We start from the raw sequence: 8,112 nt of genomic DNA on the forward strand, positions 1-8,112 counted from the left end.
GGTAAAACAAAGCTAACAACCTAAACAGCAGGTTTTTCCATATTAAAGATGATGTCATCTTACGAATCACCAAGTTATAAAGCATAATTTGGTCTGTTGTGAAGCAAATTGTATCACGGGGACGTATTTAGAGATGCAAGGCGTTACCTCCACTAACCACGTGACCACGTGAGGGGCTTGAACTGGTCGGTCAGCTGAAGGAAGATTACGGGTTACTCGCTCTCTGATCCCCTTTTTCCATTCGGGAGGGACTAGACCCGTGGGCTGAGATATAAGAAAAGTTCTGAAGGCAGGTTGGACATTTTAGTTTCTGATAAACTGTCCATGATAAGTACTAGGTCTATAACACAATTTGTATGTCTAGCTGTGATGGCTTATAATGGCTGTAAAATCACTGTCTCCTTCTCTTGTCCTTCTGTTCTCGTCCATCCATTCTCTCTATCTTCCTAAGGTGGCTGCGGTCCCCAGTATATTTGAGAAAAGCGGTCTGGTCACACATGACTTGGGGGATTTTTATCTGGGTGGAATGTTGGCAACCAGCGCGAACCTTGCAGAGCGAGTGTTGTTAGTGAATACAGTCTCCACTGATGGGATGAGACCATACAGCATCGTTTGCAATCACTAGGACGTAGGAGCATCATCTGATCAAGGAAGCCCACGTGGCGCGTGATGTAGGGTCAAGGTCGTGACAGGTCCCACGAGGTGACGCCACCCGGCCAGGAGTCTGGCTGATGAGATGTACACACCGACTACTGCAGCTTCTGTTTGACCATCGCCTGGCGATGCAGCCCTGTCCATCGCTACTTGGCTTCTCTTCGTCGATGTCTACAGGTCTTTGTGAAAGATGAAGTGTGTGTGCGCGCGCGCGCGTGTTTGCATATGTCTATCTCTTTTTTTTTCTTTTTTGTTCCTCTCTTCATGTCTGCTCTCTTGTCAATATTTATTTTCACTCCCTTTCTTTTACAAAAACACTGAATATATGATTGTGTGTGTGTGTGTGAGAGAGAGAGAGAGAGTAAAAGACAAACATACGTGATGTCTTACACTGGACAAAACACTGCATGAATCCCCGATTATTTTATTTCAATGGATTCCTCTCACCTCTTCCCACCCTTTCCTGATTACTCGTGTCTGTAATTTTGCCGAGGTTCTTCAAGTCTAATCGCGAGGATCCTCAAGATGTTACGCTGAGCGATCGGTTTGCTCGTCTGGGTACTTCAGCATCTTCCTCAAAAATAAGTTTTGATTCTGTCACAACGCTTTCATTTCTAAGTAGAGGGAAATACGCAGATACATGTCACGCAGACAGACGCGCGCACAACCTTCACAAAACACACACACTGTTTCTCTTTCTCTCTTTCTCTCTTTCTCTCATTTTTCAGAGTTTTGCAAACATTTTGACGTGTGAGCCTTACTTAGTAAAGTCTCGCCAAATCTCCCCAAAAACAGTAGAAAGAATTCGAGCAGACGACATAACTGTGACATTTGTCTACTAAGTAGGGGTAGGTGGGGAGGGTAAGAGGAGGACGTATCCTGCACCCGACCATGCAAGCGACTCTCGCTAGAGCAGAGCATGAAAAATGCGTTTGCACACAGACGACACATTGGCAGGGTAGCCTGACTAGGGTTCACCGTGGCAAGTTTCCGGTGGGCAAAGAAGCTCGTGATGTGGGATGGGAAGTTAACGAGGGGAGGTTTGTTCCACAATAAGACTCTCAGAGGAATACCCCCCCCCCCCCAAAAAAAAAAAAAAAAAAAAAAGCTGACGGTTATTTTGAAGAAAGCTAGAAATAGGAATTCAGCTGCTTTTTACGATCATCTCCAATAACCTGCAGTTTTTAGCAGACGACCGGCGCAAAGTGAGTCTGGAAAAAAGCAGAAATATAGCAATCAGGTTGTGTTGCGAAACGAATGTTAGAGAAAAGTGTAAACTGAGAAAGTTCTGGCGACATAGCGAGACCTTGACCTGAGAGGGTGATGAAATGGCTCTGTTTATGGAGTGAAACGAATTATCTGGGAACATTCTAGCGCTTTTTTATATATAGAGACTTTGCTCATGCTGAAAGCTTGCTCATGAGTGAGTCAGGGGAGACCATCGAGCACACCACGCTGTCATTTCCTTTCGTCGGACCGGAAGTGATGTGCGTTGAACATCGCCATAGAGCGATGCACGTGGTCCTGAAGAGCTGCAGATAAGACGATCATCGACTAGTATTCATGTCTATAAATTGGAATTTAACTGGTCAACCGAGCTGAGGCTTGTAGTCGGCAAAGCTGTGAGAACTCGTGATGTTGGACATAGCAGCGAGCTCAGACTGTGCTCACAGAAATCTTGCACGTGCGTCTGTATTTACTCTGTGTGTACGTGTGTGTGTGTGTGTGTTATTTGTACTTAGGTTTTTGTAGGATTAGGTCTATTTATTTATTTTTTTTTTCGATCGGTAAAGCATTCTGATTATCACTCTCTCATACAGTGTCACAGGAACAGATTATTTCTCTCTTCACAACATCATGTGGTCTGAAACAGAAAGGAAAATTAACCCCACAACGGAAACAGATAAAATTAACTATACAGCAGCTGAAGTAATTAATAAGAGAAAAAAGGGCAAGAATTTCAATAGTATTAATGACGGATAACATGATTACTTTAATAACAAGAAAAAAAAGGAGAAGAGTTTTAAAAATATTATTAATGAATAACATGATCCTCATGATCGCTGCCCACATCGTCATCATCGCTGTTGCGCTGACACTGATGCTGGTACAACTAGCGTTGCTGTTACTGTCACTGTCACAGTAACTGTCACTGTCACTGTCACTGTCACCATCTGTACGACTTCACGGCCATCATCAGTTCAGTCGGGTGGCTGTTACAATGGTAGCTCGGCACTCGTACTGATGTTCCGTGTTTGAACATTTCGGTCCTCGATCAATATTTTCGAGAAAGTTCTATTTGGGTGTTCGACCACTTGTTTGGTACTCCTGTGCCCAGACGAATGAGAGGTCACGCTTACCCGTGACGCTTCGGGTGAAACAAAGGTAAAAGAGCGACTTGGTATTGTGTGTCAAAAAACAAAGACCGGTTCTCATTTTGCCCACATTCTTACGGTGATTTGTTGTGTGTGTGTGTGTGTGTTTGTGAGAGAGAAAGAGAGAAAGAGCGAAAAGAACTCAAGAAACTTAAAGTGAAGAAAAGAATAAATACTATTTAAAAAATTCAAGTACGAAAGTTTCAAATGTGTGTGAATTAGCCATTCAGTATGGTATGGTCAAGTAGACGATAAAGACAATGATTTCACATAAAGAAGACATTAAAGCAGCTGATGTACTGAGAGGAGCGAAAAGGTCTCAAATAATGGAAGAGATGAAGAAATTGTTGTTGGCGTGAATAAATTTAGAACACAGCATGAAACAAACCCATTTTTTACATATGCTGTAATATAAAATAGTATAAATAAGAAAATATTTAGCTATTTCTGGGTGCCAGAACCAGTTAAACAGGTCTCCATTATTTCTTATGGGAAAAAGAAGTGATTGGTGCTCGATCAGCTTCTCAAAGGTCGAGTGCCGAGGTACCATTGGGAGGTACAGTGGGATGATGGGTTTTTTTTTTTTTGTCAGTCCGCGACTGAAAAATCTGATTCTAGAAAAATCTTGCAAAAAAACACTATCACTTCGAAATCCCAACACTGATAAACATTAGGACAAAAACACTCAGCAGCACACCTCAACAAGGACATGCATCCACAAGAACAACTTTTTCTTGAACGACATTTGTTTTATGAAGCCAATGTTTCTTCAACAACATGCATGTCACGTGATTGGAATGCTTATGTTTACAAGGACCTATACACCCCAACGGACACACCTACAACAAGACTAGCATGCCTGTATGCATATCAAAAGTCCAAGAAGTTGTCCTGGTACAATGTACAGCCTGCGTGACTCAGACACACAAAGACCAGCTTCTAGCCGACGACAAAATCATTTCTTCCTCCTCCAGTGACCGATGGAGGCGATCATTCATAGATGTCATCGCCGCTTCGTCATTAATGTACCAGCAACTGGGGGTTGAGGAGATGGGGAGACCACACTCTGCCCGTACACAGAAGCACGGCTGTGTTATTACTGCTTGCTTTATTGCTATTATTGTTTTAGTTTAGTGTGAACTTTGTATGGCCTGTGCTCCTCTCAATACTAAACGATTCCTGTTTGACACCCTTTTATCAGGATAAACGTTTGATAAATGTTTATCGTTAACCCTATGGAACAGGAAATCGTTCCTTTGGCATATAAACCAGACCAAGCCACTCACTCCATCAATGTGTTAGGAGTCTTCCTCTTGTTTTATTTTGTCATGAAATTTCTCTAGAAAAAAAAAATCAACAAAAACAAAAACAAAAACAAAAAAACCAACAAAACGCTATTTTCAGTTGGCATAATGCAGATATGAACTTTTTTCTCAATTGACTCCAAAATGGCGCCAACTCGTGGAATGCTCGCATTCCTAAAGTCAACCAAGGGGCTTTAATCAAATGTCCCTGGTCTGGGGTGGGGTTAATCTGCTGATGCAACACGCCAGCACCTTAAAATACTCTGAGACTGTGGGTATTCAGTAATCAGTCAAGACGGATGGAGGGTGACAGGACATTTGTTGAAAACCTAGAAGAAGGATCCTGTCTTCTACACATCGTTGTGGGTCTTCAGCAAAATTAATCCCACGCATGTACAAGAAGGTAATAGGGAACCCATGTAGAGACCTCAGGAAGAGGTGTCGTTGAAGGAGGAGTATTTTGCTCTCTAACATTCACTGTCTTACTAATAATAATATCTCAATAGAATCGGGAACCACCCGCTCTGCTCCGTATATACGTGTGTACGCAAACTGGTTTTCATTCACAAACCAATCAAAATATCCATCATTAACACGGGTACATACAACTTTTTCTCTCTGTCTTGTTCTCCACTGATGTTCATTGGAAGCTAAAGGCAGGAGCTAAATTTTTACTTACGCATTCATTTTTTCAACCGTTTTTATTTTTATTTTAGTTTTTTAAATAATAACAACTACATTTAGAGAAAGGAAACACGATAGCAACAATTCAACAATTAGCTTTTCAGTTTCTGTAATTTTTAAATATAACAGAGTCAATCTCATTCTGTTGAGCATGTTCGTTCTAATGTTTAACATGTTCATTTTAATTATATTGAAAATGAAGAAAAGGATTTAGGATGTTAGATGCATGTGTTTACATGGAGCGTTTATATAGACATTTAAAAGTTTTGAAACAACTTATGGACTTTCTTTGTCTGCAGCGATCCCGCCATCCGGCGCAACTGCTTTGTGCCAACAGGTGTGCTAACTCTTGGTAAAATTATGATGGAACAGCCTTCCTCTCTCTATCAGTTATTCAAATAGTGCACACCCGTTTATAAAGTCTCTGAAGATCTTTTCTTCCACTCTGTCTCACACACACACACACAACAGCGCTCACAACCAAGCACAAACACTAATTACAAGCATGGCAATATAAATAATCAAATGGAAATTAATTTCTTACATTTTTTGTGTTTCTTTTCCTTACTTTTTACTGATAAGGTACTCACAACTCGCTTTACACACGAAAGATTTTTTAAATGTTTTATTGAAGTTACCTTTGCAGACAAAAAAAACCAAACTTATATTTGAGACCAAACACTCATTTATTTGATGTGTGCACATAATAATCATAATGAGCATTTATACGATTTTGTGTGTATGCATAAGCTTAGGTGTTAATAGGTGTGAGTATATATATATAAAGGTTAAGGATAATATCACATATAAAACAGACATGCAGGGAAAGAAACAGGACGATAAACAGAATGTGTTGTTATTGTTGACACATGTTCCCCCAGTAACCGGCTTCCACAGTCAGACTCTGCCTTCATCACCATCTTGGATACTTTCTCCGTCTCTCTTTCCTCTGCTCCAAAGTCTGTGAAAGTCCGGGTCCCAGTGGAGGTGACTGTAGTTCTGCCAGACATCATCTCTGTCAAAGGTGTGGCGAACACTCAGTCATCACAGGTAATTAAAGTGAAAGGGAAGCAACTACAGATCATTCCACCTCTTGGACTGTTTACTGTGGCGAGTTGTGGAACTTTTTACTTATTCCCGATGACAACCGAATGCCAACGGTAAACAGATTTAGAATATAATTTGTACATATAAATACTTTGAAATACTATTAATAAGATACATAATGAATCTTCGACATAAAGACATGTGCAGGCACGCAATTACATAGACTAACACATGCGCGCGCACGCACACACACATATATTTTATAGTCAGGAGACAGACTACTAAAAAAACAAACAACAACAAAAAAGAAAACTAATAAATAATGAGAAAGACAGACATTAACAAGGACGTTACTATGTTCATTAGGATAGCTATGAATGCCATGACATTCCAGAATGTCGATCCGTCTATCACAATTGTTTCAGAGGTCAAATGTCAGTCTGTGATCAGGAAGGTGGAAGGTTGAGCTCTGAGTAATGATGCTCTGGGCGTTCTTGGGCTTTGTTGTTAACTGCAGTACCCTGCAAAATAAACAGTTTATTTATTTATCGTTTCTCAGTCTTTTGGCTAAATCAAAGTGTAGTATTTAGTTATTCGTTTGAGTGCGATAAATGTTTGTAAGTGTTGAAGGACGATGATTGAGACGATGATTATGATGACAACGATTTTCAGTATAGCCACTGTCATGCAAATTTGTAAACAGGTGAATGAGAGAGGTTTTTGTTTTTTTAAAATAGATGTGACGAATGTTTATGATCTCCCTTTCTGTGTAGAAATAGCTCGTTAACCACAAAGAGACCGCTATCGACAATATTTTGAAATTAAATTATGGTAAAATGAAAAATTATATTAATCACTACGCCGAACGTTATTGAGAATGGTGAACCGAGTTTTGTGTTCAAGTAAATACCGCAAGCTTCCGTATATTCACAGGTCAGTATCTCACTGAAAATGGTCACTCTGTTACATGTGAAATTACGAAAAAAGTATAAAAATCATAAGTCCTTTGTATCTTTGTTTTTAAACCAGTGTCCTCTTTCTTCTTTTCTCTCTCTCTCTCTGTGCGAGCATATGCGCGTGTGTGCATGTGTGCATGTGCGTGTGTGAGTGAGAGAAAAGGCGCTGTTTAAGAATTTCCTTTTATTATTTAATTATACATTTAATAATCATTTTCGTATTTTGATGTACAAAGCTACCACTTGTAACATGGACAAAAGGACTTAGTCATAAAATCGTCACGTGTTTATCCGTTTGTTTGTTAAATCGGTTAGGCTATTTTTTTTTTTTTTTTTGAAAATCTTTCTTCCTCCCCCTCTCTCTCTCTATATGTGCTGCGTACATGTGGGTGTGTGTGTGTGACAGACGGAGAAAGGGAGGGACAAAGAGAGAGTGTGTATCCGGGTAGTGAGGGAGTGTTTATCAACAACACTTACCATCAACACAGGTGTAGCTGTCGATACAAGGACAGTAGTTCACCCCGCACTCTGCCACAGAAACACATTTTTGTCAACTTTAGGATGTGGACAAGGACTTTTGTAACAAAGGACACATTATGCCTAACTTTTGCTCTTAAATGTTTTGAACTATAAAACTTTTTTCTGCAAGTAAAGCGATTGGCATACTACGAGACAGATTGCTGCTTGTGTTTAAGTTTTTATTGTGTAAACACTTTTCTCTGTACTTTGACCTCTACATGATATAGACTATTGTTTGTGCTTACCCGAGGTTTGTGTTTGAAAGTTTGATTTATTTATACTATATGAATGTTATTTATTCTTTACATCATCTTAGGCCGGTGTAGCTTCAGAAATAATAAATTACGGGCCATGATATACTCCTGCAGGCCGATGATAACAAACTCTGTTGATTAATTTGTTGAAGCAAGTGCTTTGGTCCGTCAGCGCATCTTGAGCGATACTTTTGCTAGTCCATGTAGGTCCACAGCAGCAGACGATGAAGTCATGGAATACAGTTGGTTACTTGGTTGCACAATTGCCACATACAGCCGACATATCCTAATATAAGTCAGTCATCTGGCCCCAGGCTTT

At 40.1% G+C, this 8,112-nt stretch overlaps 1 long non-coding RNA gene across 1 annotated transcript in view; it reads right to left on the reverse strand.

Annotated features, from left to right (window-relative positions):
- Positions 1 to 5,684: 5,684 nt before the first annotated feature.
- The window catches only part of LOC112558213, a 3,845-nt gene continuing 1,417 nt past the window's right edge, over positions 5,685 to 8,112 (reverse strand). Inside the window, exons 2-3 of the long non-coding RNA XR_003098095.1 lie at positions 7,498 to 7,548; positions 5,685 to 6,585 (exon numbers count right to left, since the gene is read on the reverse strand). This is a non-coding gene — a long non-coding RNA (uncharacterized LOC112558213). The remainder of the gene's footprint in view (positions 6,586 to 7,497; positions 7,549 to 8,112) is intronic.

The sequence above is a fragment of the Pomacea canaliculata genome, linkage group LG2 (assembly GCF_003073045.1).
Source record: "Pomacea canaliculata isolate SZHN2017 linkage group LG2, ASM307304v1, whole genome shotgun sequence".
Lineage (NCBI taxonomy): Eukaryota > Metazoa > Mollusca > Gastropoda > Architaenioglossa > Ampullariidae > Pomacea > Pomacea canaliculata.